The sequence below is a fragment of the Martes martes genome (assembly GCF_963455335.1).
Source record: "Martes martes genome assembly, chromosome: 4".
NCBI lineage: Eukaryota > Metazoa > Chordata > Mammalia > Carnivora > Mustelidae > Martes > Martes martes.
In genome coordinates, this window is record NC_137891.1 from 9,250,095 (window position 1) to 9,265,128 (window position 15,034).

Genomic DNA, 15,034 nt, shown 5'->3' on the forward strand with positions numbered 1-15,034 from the left:
GTCAGTGAGGCAGGTGGCTAACGTGGTGGGGGCAGAGCTGTGGGCCCAAAGTCAGCTTGCCTGGGCTCTGTCTCTTCCCCCACCTACCCAGTGGGACACTAGGGAATTAGTGGGTCTCCCTGTGTTTTTGCCTCTACTTCTGTGTTGGTCCCAAACCAAGGACTGACTGACACAGGATAGGGAAGCCCAGCTCCTTGAGTTGGTGGTACAGACGGTATGGGTGCCCCTTAGACCCCAGAGTTTCCCATGGGATCAGTTGGAGACTCAGCCTGAAGTAGCCTCCCCCTGCAGGGCTTCTTTCTGAGTCCTGTTCTGCTTCCCCTGCTCCTTGAGCAGGTTCTCCTGGGAACGCATCCTCCAAGTTCATCTGCATGCAAATCCTCATGCCAGTGTCTGCTTCTTGCTTTTGTTAGGAGGAAAATGCATTTACCAAAATGGAAACACCAGTCATTAAGGAGCCTCTCCCTGGACTCCAGGACATGGGGTGGAGCAAGGCTACAGGGATCCCAGTGGTAGGCCATGTGGACCAGAGCTAAGACAGTGCTGGAGGGTAGAGAGGAGGGTGGGCACAGAAAGGGGGTGACTGGGTGTGGAGGCAGAGGGAAGGAGGCGGGCAGGAGCCCAGCACACCTCCACCTTTGTGGCTTGGGAGATCAGGTGGACCCTGAGTGGGAGATGCGGTGGAAGGGGAGTTTGGACATGAGCTTCCTAGGCATGCGAGACACCCAGGTGGAAATCCTTGCCACGGTGACTCGGGGAAGGGAGGCTCCAGGCACAGAGGCAGGTGTGAGGCTCAGGCTGCTAAGTCTATGTATCTGGGCTACGAACCTGTTAAAGTAGCAAATATGAAAACCCGAGGAAAAGGAAACGTACAGGAAAATAAAAATCAGGTACAAACAAAACAAAACTCTGAGTCCCACAGAATAAAGTTCTTCCCAGAAATTACTGATTCCCTTTGCCCCATCTGCTAATCCCACTTGTCTTTCCCTCGTTGAACTGATGCCCTCTTTAAAGCTAATGTAGTTTGAAATGGTTGCAACAGCCCAGTTCACAAATGTTCTCCTCTCTGAACCCCATTTCCCACTCTGTCATTCTCTGAGAGTGCCCACCTGGTCAGGATGCTGGGAAGATCTGCAAACTCCCCAGGCCCAGCCCAGGCCTCTGTGCACAGGACATGCCCAGCGAATAGCACTGGTTCACCTCCTGTCACACAGGGACATACAGGTTCCCTTTGTGAATTGGAAGGAAGGAAAGAAAGAAGGAAGAAAGGAAGGAAGAAGAGGGAAGGAGGGAGGAAGAAGGAAAGAAAGAGAGAAAGAGAGAGGGGGGAGGGAGGGAGGAAGGAGGGAAGAGAGAAAAAGTAGAAGAGAGAAAGAGAGTGAGAAAAAGAAAGAGGAAGGAAGGAAGGAAAGAAAGATGGATGGAAGGAAGGAAGGAAGGAAGGAAGGAAAGGAGGGGGAAAGAAAGAAAGAAGGGAGGAAGGGAGGGAGGAAGGAGAGAGAGATGGGGGAAGAAAGAGAGAGAGAAAGAAAGAAAGAAAGTATTTATTTGAAAGACAGAAATCACAAGCAGAGAGGAGCAGAGAGGCGCAGAGAGCAGCAGAGAGGAGCAGAGAGCCTGACGCAGGGCTCGATCCCAGGACTCTGGGATCATGACCTGACCCAAAGGCAGAGGCTTTAACCCACTGAGCCACCCAGGTGTCCCCAAACGAACTTTTAGAAGAAAAGACTAGTCTTCTGAAGATCACAATGATGACTCGAGTCTGATTTTTAAATTTAATTAAGTTGTCTGCCCAACATGACTTTGTTGACCAACTATGGGCTTGGTAAATTTTTCTGTGGCTGGAGGAAGTGTGGGAGTTCAGGAGATAGCTCCCCCATGGGAAAGGCACATCAAAATTGAGTATTCCAGCCATGGGGGTACAGGGGGTGGGAGGGTGTGGGGTGGTTGCAAAGCGATGCAAAAGAGAAGGGGGTCCATAAAAAGAATGTCACACATCACTTCTTTCACATTTTTTTTTTCTACAAGGTCAGAAGGTTTTCCTACTTCCTATACACACAGAAATTTGGGTAGCTGTTCTGTTGGGACACACTGACAATTGTGAGACTGTTTGGAGTTCCACCCTTTCTCTCTCACTGTCCCTAACATGTTTGCTGAAATGAATAACTGCCTGACCTAGACATGGAAATCACCGAGGATGTGGATGGTGCCTCAGGACTTTTTTTCACATAGTCGGTGCTTACACAGTGCCTGATAAATAGAATTTTTGAGTCAGTAAATGTGTGTTGGGTGAAATGACATTCATTTTCCCTGAAAAAGGGACAATCCATTGAACAGGGAAGAGCACATCCCTGGGGAGTAAGAAAACAAATGAAAGCCCAGGAAATGGCTTTTGGAGCTGCAATCTGTACTTTAGGTGGGAAAATCGTGCTGAGGTGCATGATTTGTGGCCCAGGGCTCCAGATATTGCATTAAAAAATCAAATCTCCATGTCCTATTTACTGTGTTTTGCATTCCAGACAATACTGGCAAAATTTGAAAGTTGCTGTTAATATTAAATTAGAATTCCAGCATGTCTGAGCTGGAAAGCACTGGATTTCCAGCAGATGTTGCAAATGACCCCAGGAAGCACTTTCATCAAAGTGAATCACTTCAAACTCCAAGGGAATTTGAATACCTTTTAGTCCATTCTTTAAAGATCAGGAAGCCATGACCCCAAAAGGGGAGGTGGTTTGGTCAAGGCCTACATCATGCAGTGGTTTGTAAAGGTCATGTCGACCTAGCTTCAGGACCCTGGCCAGAGGCTAGTTAGTGTCCTTTCCTGAACAGCCCCATAAGCCCACAGTCCCAACCACCTTGCTCATGGCTCTCTCGTACTCTGGGCCTTACACCCACCCTAATCGTTCAGGGCCAGGTGCCAGACCAACAGGGACAGCTTGATGCCCTGGAGCCTACCAAAATTATTTAAACTAGCTAATCCAGAGCCTGCGTGCCCTGCCTTCACCCATCCCCACCTAAGGAGACCACAATAAAGGTGCTCGCCCTTGGGTCCTTCCTCTCTCTCTGCCTTTTAGATTTTATTTATTTATTTGACAGACAGATCACAAGTAGGTAGAGAGGCAGGCAGAGAGAGAAGGGAGGAACCAGGCTCCCTGCTGAGCAGAGAGCCCGATGCGGGGCTCGATCCCAGGACGCTGGGATCACGACCCGAGCCGAAGGCAGCGGCTTTAATCCACTGAGCCACCCAGGCGCCCCTCTCTCTGCCTTTTATTTGACCCCATTGTGTCCCAGGTGACCCCACATGACATTCTGTGATCTTCCCAGGGAGCTGTGGGTCTACTTTTTGCAGTGTCTCTTTTTTGATTTATTTATTTATTTATTTCTGAAATTTTAGTTAACATACAGTGCAATATTGGTTTCTGGAGTAGAATTCAGTCGTTCAATACCCAGTGCTTACATACAATACATACAATACCCAGTGCTCATCACAAGTGCTCTCCTTAATGCCCATCCCTTGCCTACCTCCCTCCATCAACCTTGTTTGTTCTCTATCAGTAAGACACTCTTAGGTTTTTTTCCCTCTCTCCTTTGCCACCGTTTCCCATATGTTCATGTTGTCTTTCTTAAATTCCACATATGAGTGAGACCATACGGTATTTGTCTTTCTCTGACTGAGTTATTTCACTTAGCATAATACACCCTAGCTCTATCCGTGTCTTTGCAAATGGCAAGGTTTCATTCTTTTTGGTGACTGATTCTTTTTGGTGGCTGAATAATATTCCATTGTGGGGTGTGTGTGTGTGTGTGTGTGTGTGTGTGTGTGTGTGTATACCACATCTTCTTTATCCATTGATCAGTTGGTGGACATTTGGGATCTTCCTATAGTTTGGCTATTGTTGATAAAACTGCTGTGAACATCAGGGTGTCCCTTTGAATCTGTATCTTTGTAACCTTTGGATAAATACCTAAGAGTACAATTTCTGGATCATAGGGTAGTCTAATTTTAACTTTTTGAGGAATCCCCATACCATTTTCCAGAGTGGCTGTACTAGCTTGCATTTCCACCAATAGAGTAAGAGGATTACCCTTTCTCCACATCCTTGCCAACACCTGTCGTTTACTGTATTTTTAATTTTAGCCATTCTGACCAGTGTGAGGTGGTATCTCATCATGGTTTTGATTTGTATTTCCCTGATGCCGATTGACGTTGAGCATCTTTTCATGTGTCTGTTAGCCATATGAATGTCTTTGGAGAAATGTCTGTTCATGTCTTCTGCCCATTTCTTGACTGGATTTTTTGTTTTTCTGGTGTTGAGTTTAATAAGTTCATCATAGATTTTAGATACTAACCTTTAATCGGATACATCTTTTGCAAATATCCTCTCCCATTCTATAGGTTGCCTTTTAGTTGTGTTGGTTATTTCCTTTGCTGTGCAGAAGCTTTTATCTTGATGAAGTCCCAATAGTTCAGTTTTGCTTTTCTTTCCCTTGCCTCTGGAGATGTGTCTAGTAAGAAATTGTTATGGTTGTGGTCAAAGAGTTTCTACCTAGGGTTTTAACAGTTTCTCTTTTTTGGTCTGCATCTGGCCTCACCACACCACATTAATATGATTAATGCAGTCCCACGGAGATCTGGGCCCCAGACTGAAGTTCAATGCAGAATTGAACCAAGAACACAGGTTGCATGGCTCAACCCAAAGACCTTTCCAGCACCTTTAGATGCAGGTTATGTAATTTCTTCCTTAAATATACTATTAACATTTTGCTTCATTAAGCTTATTGTTCTTTCTGCAGATGACATGGGATCTCCCAGGTAAGACGCCAAGCATGTTCTCTAACACAAACCCCACAAAAGTGAAAATCCATGCCATCTCTTAGGAAAGCTTTAGCCCATCCAACAAGGGCTGTGGAATTTGACGGAAAGTCTTACTTTGTGGCTGGTTTGAATAAGTCTGCCATTGTCTCTGCTTCAGGTCCTCAGTGGGCTTGAAAAGTGACTGAGCACCTGTCTCCTTAAGGAATTTCTCCTTCCTGTAGACTCAGGTGTGATGCATGCTTCACTTTAGCGGATGCCTGAAGTTCAGGGCCACATAAGTGATGTTTGTATGGCTTGTCCAAATGAATCTTTTTTTAAGTCTTAAACTAATGTCTGTTACAAATACATGGATAGTTGAATTACTAAGTACAATTTCCTTTTTTTTTTTTAAAGTGGGCATGCCCCTTACTTATTTTTTTTTAACAATCCATTTCTTGGTAACACAATATATCACACACATAAAACTCATTGTTGCTAGTAGCTTGTTTATTTTTCCTCTCTCTGTTGTGGAAAAATATTAATTAAATGTGAATGCTTACTTACCATCTAACAACTGTTCTGGAAGGGAAGTAAATGTCGTCTGATCTGATTTCTCCCATCTGAAATTTGAATCCACTGAAACTGTGATTCTCAAATCTTTTGAGAATAAAAGGTCACTTGTAGGGTCAAAAAACCTCATTGTCGAAAGAACTAAGATGCCCTTCAATGGACGAATGGATAAGGAAGATGTGGTCCATATACACTATGGAGTATTATGCCTCCATCAGAAAGGATGAATACCCAACTTTTGTATCAACATGGATGGGACTGGAAGAGATTATGCTGAGTGAAATAAGTCAAGCAAGAGTCAATTATCATATGGTTTCACTTATTTGTGGAGCATAACAAATAACACGGAGGACATGGGGAGATAGAGAGGAGAGGGGAGTTGAGGGAAATTGGAGGAGAAGACGAACCATGAGAGACTATGGACTCTGAAAAACAACCTGAGGGTTTTGAAGGGGCAGGGGGTGGGAGGTTGGGGGAGCCAGGTGGTGGGTATTATGGAGGGCACGTATTGCATGGAGCACTGGGTGTGGTGCATAAACAATGAATTCTGTTACGCTGAAAAGAAATTAAATAAAAAATAAAACAAACAAACAAAACAAAAGAAAACAAATAACCTCACAGATCCCCACAAAACAGTAGTTGTATTTTTAGTATCCATTGCTGGAGAAACTCTGCTACTACAAGTCCAGTAACCTTTTTAAATAAAGTTTTATTTTATGGATCACAATGGCATTTGTGTACATTTCACAATGTGTATTTGCAGGAGGGGTAGTGGGGGAGGGGGAAGCCCATCAATACAGACTCTGCAATTATTTTGGTTACCCTTTGATGCTGCTGAAACCCTCTGCCAGACTCCCACAACCCACAACGGTGCTCTCAAGCATTTCTGTCATTCCAGTTTCTACTTGTATGCTCCCTGTGTTGGGCATCTCCCTTCTGCATAAAGAGGTCCACCATGTATCTTTGAGTGGCTCTTCCTAATAGGGGAAGCTTCTTCCTAATATTGAGCTGAAATCTGTCTCTCTGTGGCTTTTCACCCCATGGGCCTACTGAGGAAAATTATAATCATCTTTCACATGACAGTACCTCATAAGACCACAGGCATACCCTTCACCCCCACCAAAGCCAAGCTGATGCAGACCCAGAAGACGTGCTGCTCTGCAGGAAGTGTGAGAGGATAAAAGCCCTCGGGGTTGAAAAATAAGAGGACTGTGCCAAGCACCCATCTTTGGAAGTACCAGACCATTGATGTCAGGGAAGAATACAAGTCAGGAGCCTGAATCAACTGTGAAGAAACAGAGAGATGGAAACCACAAGGCTGATGGGGGACCCAGGAATTTCAGGCTGTTAGGAGGTCATTTGATAGGAATTTGTTAACCCAGTGGCAAGAGGTGGCCAAAGGTAGATGCAAGCAAGTCTTTGAACCAATATTTCAACATCATGGGGAAAGCACTGACATGAAAACCAGCAGATCTGAAGGAAATTATTATGGAAGACTTTCTTGTTCTACCTCAAGATGTTCTCACACGTGATTCTATAGTTCTAAAATTACATGCGGGTGGGTGCACACACATGTGCACATACACACAACCTGCTCTGGCCTCCCTGTTCCCTTTAGTAACAGAGAATAATGACTGCTCAGCCAGCCCTGGACAGGGCACTGGAATACAGTGCCCTGGACTCACATTTCATCCCTCCTACTCTCCTTTGACCCTTACAGTCTCCCCCTTTCCTGTATAAACATACCTCACTTCCTGAAAGTTTTCAAGACCGCTCATCCTCTGAGTTTCTGGGCTCCAAACATGTTCCCGCAGTCACAGCATGGGCCTGAGAATTTGACCCACAACTCCCTGTGTGGACTGGACAATGCTGAATAATAGTCTGTGCCTTCTACCCAAAGCACAGCCTGCACCAGGGGCTAGACAACCAGTCAGGTTGTGGGCACCTGGGTAGGAACAGGGACCCTGGACTCGGATCCACCCAGCCTGGACACCTGGCTGCTCCTGTCCTTCCTCTGGGTCAGTCAGTCCATCTCATCCCAGCAGCTACCCCTGAATAATGTCATTCAAGGCTGGATTTTACTGAAGTTCTGCGAAAAGACTTCCATGTTTTACTCGTTCAAACGCCTTCTACTTGTTGACGTAGTCCGCCAATATTCTCTGGGTGCCTCCACCATGCCAGGCACTGCTCAAGATGGTGATGAAGCCATGATGAACAAGACGGGGAGCCCGTTACCTGCAAGTACCAGACCCTCCTTTGGTGAACCAGGCTTGTCAATGAGGAGACGTGTGTCTTGCAGAAGGAGGGTTTGGCTCAGCCCTGCTCCAGACGGGCCTCAGTCTGGGCTCAGAGCACTGAGGCTGCAGCAACATTCAGGCATCGCACCCCAACAAGGCAATATGGAGAGATGGAAGAGGATCGGCTCCTCTAGGAGTTCATTTCTCAGAAGCCACACCAGAGGCTTCCTTCTCTTGCCTCACTTTCGGGAAGCAGGTCAAAGATTCGTTTTTTTGTTTTTTTTGTTTTTTTTTTAAGATTTTATTTCTTTATTTGACAGACATAGATCACAAGTAGGCAGAGAGGCAGGCAGAGAGAGAGGGAGGGAAGCAGGCTCCCCGCTGAGCAGAGAGCCCGACGCGGGGCTCGATCCCAGGACCCTGGGATCATGACCCAAGCCGAAGGCAGAGGCTTTAACCCACTGAGCCACCCAGGCGCCCCCAAAGATTCGTTTCTGAACCAGCCACTGGCAGGGAGGATGGAATTACGTGATTAGCGTGGACTCTTCCATTCAGGCACCACTGACATATACACCTCTGCAGGTGGGACGTCATGCTTATATACAGGTAGAGTCCTCAAATGAAGATTCCTATTAGGGCTTTCAAGCTTATGGTTGCATTTAAATTTCAGGCGTGCATCTCAGGATGTCATGATGGGAAGGAACTCAGCCAGACCTGGCGCTGACCCTAGTCTACCGAAGACCTTGACGAGCTAGGGTATTTGCTTGGCCTCTTGAAGAATCTTTTGGCAGGTCAAAAAATTGATGGAAATAATAGGGCCTACCTCACAGGCTTGTTGTGAGATGGAACTGGTGTGGTTTTGGAATATAGGTGAGGATTGTTGGAGTGGGGTCCGAGCCAAGAAAGAATTCTTGAGATGTCTTTGATGCAAAAAGGTGGTTTTATTAAAGCTTAGGGACAGGACCCCTGGGCAGAAAGAGCTGCTGCTCTGGGGTTGTGAAGGGTGACTGATAAAGCGCTTGGGAGTTGGGGGTGGTAGGGAAAAGGGAGGTTTTCAAAAGAATTTTCGTATGCTAAAGAGGACCTACAAGATACCAGAGGACTTGCCTTTGTGTAGTTAAGTTGTTTTTCCCTCTCCTGAAGCAAGAACATTAAGATGGTTGGGAACTTCCTGGAAGAATATCACACATACCTCATCCAGGAGTCTGGGAAGTTGGGGGGAGGCTGCAGGGTGCCAGTTTGTGCTTTGTGTTCAGCGAGCCTTCTGCTCCTTCATCAGAGCTAGGTAATCAGTACAAGGTAGCACAAAGTAGTGGTTCAGGCCTGGTTGATGTGGGAAACAAAGGTGGAAGAAAAATTATTAAGTTTCCTTACTAGTTAGAGCCCCCTGACAAGTCCTTAAAACAGGCAGAGTGACATTCCTCTAAGGACTTAACTGCCTTGATGTTAATACTTTGCTAAGGGCAAAAGGCAAGCCTAGCCCGAGGGCCCCTCCCCCTGCGATCCTGTAAATCTACTTTAACATATAAAAATTCCTTTAGAAATTTCCTTTATCTCTAACCCCCAAGATACTTGTTGGCAATCATCCCCCAAGCATATGGCACACCGATATACATCGGAAGGGTCTCATGACTAAGGTTGTATTAGAGGGTGATCAATGACCTTTTCCCAAGCATAGCTAGACCCCTCAAGGTTCTGGAAAGCTTTCTTCCAAATTTCTTAGAGACTTACACTATCCCTAACGCCCTCCCAACTTGAAGGTTTATGATGGGTCACTTCTCATGACCCCAGTGTAGTTCTTTCTGCCCACACGTCCTGTCCCCGTGCTTTAATAAAGTTACTTTTTGCACCAAAGAGGTCTCAACACTTCTTTCTTGGCCATCGGCTTTGAACCCGAATGCCTTTCCTACATTATGGTTACTTGCAGGGTGGGACTAGGGTGGGCCAAAGGAAATGCCTGGGGCCTCCCGTCCCTGCCTGTGTCTGCCTAGCCCCGGGGACTCATATGATTCATCAAACACAACTGACCTTCTATTTGTGTGAACCGGTGCCCTCAGCCCTCCACCCTCAGGAAGGGCCACCAAGAACACCCAGATCATTGAACCACCACTCCTCACAGCCCGGGCAGTGCACATCACACAGAACCCTAAGGAATTGCCATCAAAGGGGCTGCAAAGAATTGCCAGGTTCTAGGACTGGGGCTTTGTTTGGGGATGGGGGGCAGGTGTAAAGAAGCTGGGATCCGCTCTGGTTTGGGTGAAGTCAGAAAGCGGGCACAATCCTATGGCCAGGCATCTCACTCAATCTTGTTGGGGGACGTCCTGAGCAGCGCTGGGGTGACTGGCCGGTAAAGAAATCACAGTTAATCCGTTCAGCCAAGAGAGGGGGGCTGTCTGGTATTTTGTGGGCGGTTCAGAGGCCTTGCTTTGGGGGAGCCAGCAAAGTTCCTAAGTGGCCTTTTTCTCACCCTCACCCTTGTCTGCTCTTGGGGTTCAGTGAGATGGTTTGCGTCCAAGAGGAGGATGGAATGGGCCCGCGGCGAGTGCCCGGTGGGATTCTGCCGGGCAGGGGCTGCTAGGTTTTCTCAGTGCTAGACCCCGGAGATCAAACAAGGTCCTGCCCTCAAGCACTTCATGGCCTGGAGGGCAGCTAAGGTTTACAACACCAGGTGAGTCTGGCCATGCAGGGGCTTTTGTGCCTAGCAAGGGCTGGACCCATCTGAGAGGGGAGCGAGGGGAGTGAGAAGAGCATCAGGGAGCGCTTTACCCAGGACGTGTATTTGATCTAGGACAAAGGAGGAGGGAGGCAGGAGGGAGTCCGGAAGGGAGGGAATGGCAGAGAGAGAGAGAGAGGAAATCCTTTATGTGTGTGGCAGTCTCTGTGTTCCAAATTATAAATTCAATTCAAGCCCTAGCAACTTTGCAACTGTGGTCGTTTTCTTCTCTTTCTTTCCAGGAAGAAAAATAGCCTTTCTATTTTCATCACTGAAATTGCCATTTGTCATTCTCAAGGTGCCTGGGTGCCTTTGTCTCTGCCGTCAGCTGGCAGCAGCGTTGCTAAAAATAGCCGGCGGAGGGAACCGCTATACGCTGCACATTAAAAATAGAAAGGGAAGCACTGGTGTGAATAATGCATGGGAGAGAATCCCGCTCACGCTGGGCTCTGTTTCCTTTGGGGGCCGGGATGCCGGGCATGGCCCCACACAGCAAGGGAAGATGAAGGCATTTTTTTGGCTTGTCCTCCAGTGAGAGGGCAGCCCACAAATGACACTTTGCCCTCCGCCTGCCTTGGGTGGGAAAGGACAAGAAGAAATAGAGGCTTGGACCAGCTTTCTGGAATGCAAATTAGGTGTCTAATTTGTAGGCAGGGACTCAAATGCCATCTGGGCCAAGACAAAGGAGGGAGTGGGTTTGTGACCTGGCAGTGAGGGCAGGCCCTATGTGAGGGCATGCTGTTCCTGGGTTGGTTGCTTTGTTTGTTTGTTTCTTTTTTAGTATCTTAAAGATTTATTTATTATTTGAGAGAGAGAGAGAGCGCACATGGGCACGTGCAGAGGGGGAGGGGCAGAGAGAAAGAATCTCCAGCAGATTCCCCACCTTTGGGATGTGATCTCATGACCCTGAGATCACGACCTGAGCCAAAACCAAGAGTCAGAGTCTTAACTGACTAAGCCACCCTGGTTCTCCTGGTTTTGATTTTTAATACTCAGTATTGGCTAATCGGAAATGGTCTGCAAGGGGAGTTTGGCCCTCCTGAAGTCATCAGATTATGATCTCGGCAACATTCGAGAGCTGGGCCAAGTCATTACCTCAGCCTGAGGGGGGCTCTCCCCGTATCCAGGAACATTACAGGTTCCTCGTCAATATTGTCGAACAGCCAGATGCTCCTAGAAGGACACAAAAACTGCCTTTTGCCCAGATTCACTCCCCATGACCAGATGCTACTTGTATGGCTGGTGCTCCCAGACGGCCAGGGCTGAAATAACTCGGGGATTCGTGGGTGAATTAGGGGGTGCTGAGGTCCGAGAGCAGAGGCAAGCGGCCTCAGGTCACACAGCTCCCCCAGCAGAAGCAGGCTGGCCTCGCCTCCTCACTGCCCTGACTTTGCCTCTCTAGCAGCTTCTGGCTGAGTCCCCTTCTCAAATCCTTGGCGGACGGGGACCCTCGTTCCCCAAAGCTGACTCCATCTGCTCCTCTAAGCTCTGAGGCAGGTGGAATTCATCCTGACTGAATCAGCCTACACCTCAGGCTTGGAGTCCTGCCATCCCCTCCTGGCCCTGAGGGTGTGGGGCCCCAGCAGCCGACATGCTGGCACTGCCCCTGGGGTAAAGGGCCTCTGCCCGTCTCCCTAGGGAGCCAGGCTGTGATTTGACCTGAGTACTACTCTCCTTCCCCAGTCATGTCCTCCCACCCCGCAAGACTACCTCTCGTTCCTCAGGAGTGGGAGTCTCATTCTCAAACCATGCCAACACCTTCACTGAAAGGCGAGGGCCATCACTCTGGAGTCAGCTGGGGCTTAAATCCAGGGGTGACCTTAGCCTCCGCGCCACTCAGAGCGGTACACCTAATGTCGTGGGCCCCAGTTTCCTGCTCCGGAAGTGGGACCACAATACCAATCCAGCAGAGCTGTTCTGAAGCTGAGACCTCCAAGGAGAAATGCTGACCACTCTGACCTCACAGAGCAGGCATTCAGAAGATGTGGGTCCCTCCCCTGCCCCCAAGGATCCTGCCTTCCTGTCTGCTACAAACCTCCCTGGGGTTCCCCCACTGCGGGCTGGGTTTGAATCCCAGTACCTGACACCGTCCCTCCCTCAGGTAATTGGGAACCTCGAGCACATCTGGCTTCCATTCCCTTGCTCATAAACAAGAGAGCCAAGCTCCCTTGTGGGCTGTAGGATGCCCACGGGAAGCCCATCACAGAGGCAGTGCTCAGTAAGGGACAGCTGTGATTACGCTTCTCCCCTAGGGTCCAGATGGGCAAGGAGCCATAGGTCCCGCACAGAGCATGCTTCATTTGGTGGCAAGTCACCTTTTCTTCCCCGACTTTCCTCCACAGTTCACTTCCCCAGACATCCTACTCATCCCGTATTATTCTTTAATGCCTTTCCTAATTCATTTGTCAAATCCCCAAAAGTAGACTCGGGGCTGCATCCTGTGCTGCTGAGTGTGTTAGCTGAGGGGAGTGAGGTATGCTCCCTGACTTTGCTGGGGTCCCTGAGGAGTCAGGCCACTCAGGCTCAAGTTCAAGACACCTGAAGTTTCCAAGGACCTCTCCTGGGCTCTTCCTGCTTTACTTTGGTCCTGGGTGTGGCAGACTGAATAATGTCCACACCACCCCCCTACCAAGATGACCACTCCTGATCCTTGAAATAAGTGGATGTTACTTTATATGGCAAGAGGGTTTGGCAGTTACGATTAACTGGATGGGCCCAGTTAATGGATGACTGGGATGGGCCCTAGGTATAACCACAAGCTTGCTAAAAAGAGGGAGGTGGAGGGAGATGTGACGTCAGAGGAGATGCGGTGACGCTGGCAGGCAGGGAGGTGGGGAGACGTCAGAGGAGGAGAAAGTTCTGTGACACAGGCTGGCAGCCGGGGGAGTCTTGACGCTGGCAGGCCGTGGGGGTGGGGTGGTAGAAGCAGACCTGACGTCAGAGGAGGAGCAGGTGCTGTGAGGCAGGCAGGCAGAGACTGGAAGAGAGGGGAGGGACGTGGGCGAGCGTGTCAGCAGAGCGTGAGAAGCGGGGAGAGATGAGGAATGGATTCTCCCCTGGAGCCTCCACAGGAGCCAGCTCTGCCCAAACCCTTACTTTAGTCCGAGAAGACTTCTTATGCACCTCTTACTCCAGAAATGTAAACGAATACGTTTGTATAGTTTTAAGCCACTAAACTTGTGGCCATTTGTTACAGTGACAAGAGGAAGCAAATAGAGTGGGCGTCAGTGTTTTCTCCCTAATTTACAGACCAGGAAGCTGAGATTTGGAAAGGTTATGTGGCTTATTCAATATTAAACAAATAATAAATAAATTCTTTCACTGCCTCATTCTCTCTATTGGTGAGTTAATCTTACTCCAAATGAAAAAAAAAAATAGGTGCACATTCAGTCTTAGCCCCTCCTCAAATATGACTGCTCCTTCTTTCTCCTGGTAATTAAAGAAAGAGGCAATGATGGAGTTAAGGAATGAGCAACATGGTTGTGCTTAGGGGTCGGAATATGCACCTATTCACCAAGCTTTTTCCTGCTCTGTGGACAAGAAGGGAGCCCTTGAGGCTTGCAAGGAACGAGCTTGGAATATGTAGAGAGGATCTCACTGTGTTTGTAGGTTATATTCAGTTGTGAGTTATAGCTAATTCTACCATAGTAACTGATGAAATAAAGAGATTTATTTTTATTTTATATTTTTTATATTATATTATATTATATTATAATATTTTATATTTATATTTATATATTTATATTTATAATATTTTATATTATATTATTTTTATATTATATTATTTTATATTTATTTTTAATTTATATTTATTTATATTTTTAATTTATATTTATTTTTCTCATGTTTTATAAAACAGGTACCGTGGCTCAACGATGCTGTCAAAGAGCCAGTTTCCGTCTGCCTGGTTGTCCTGCCTTCTTTTAATATGTGGCTTTTATTCTCATAGGTTTACAGTCGCTGCTGTACATCGAGTACCACAAGCATCCTGCATTCCAGGCAGGAAGGAGGAAGTGTAAAGAACATAGGACTTTCTCTGGAAGGCAGAAAGAATGAGAAAACCTCAGAGACACTCTCCATGATTTGTGTGTGTGTACACACACACTTGTGCATGCACACATGCACCTGCTATCCTTTCTAGGTTGGAGAAATGGAGAGAGCACCAAACACCTGTTCCTTACTCACATTGCACCTTAGAGGAAAATTTAAAGTGATTCAGATACAGTGAGAAAAGGGTCAATAATCAGTCCCACGGTATCCAAGGAAATAGGACATCTGCACAGGGGCCAAATGGAAAAAAAATGGCACAATGACTAAGCAAATACAGTGCAGGAGAAATAAATATACTTAGGAAATGAGCACGGCATGGAGAAGTCAGATGCAGATCCCAACCTGCCAGAAAACTCATAAAAGGGAAGGATATGTGTCCCAATTGTTTCGTGCTGTAGAATGACTTAATAAGAACAATAACTTAAAATTTAAAAGTTCAAACAAAAATTAATAATAAAAAAACAACAACATGAGATAAATGAAGAAAATTTAGACTTAAGGTCCCAGTAGGAAACAGAAGACACTCAGCTAGGATTTTGAAGACAGTTTAATCAAGGGTGCTGGTACAAAGTCCTGCTCAGGATAAGGGACACCACTGAGGAACGTTAAAATACCCAAGTAGTAGTCACAATAAGCTGTTACCAACCCTTGGCTAATAAGGACGGGGAG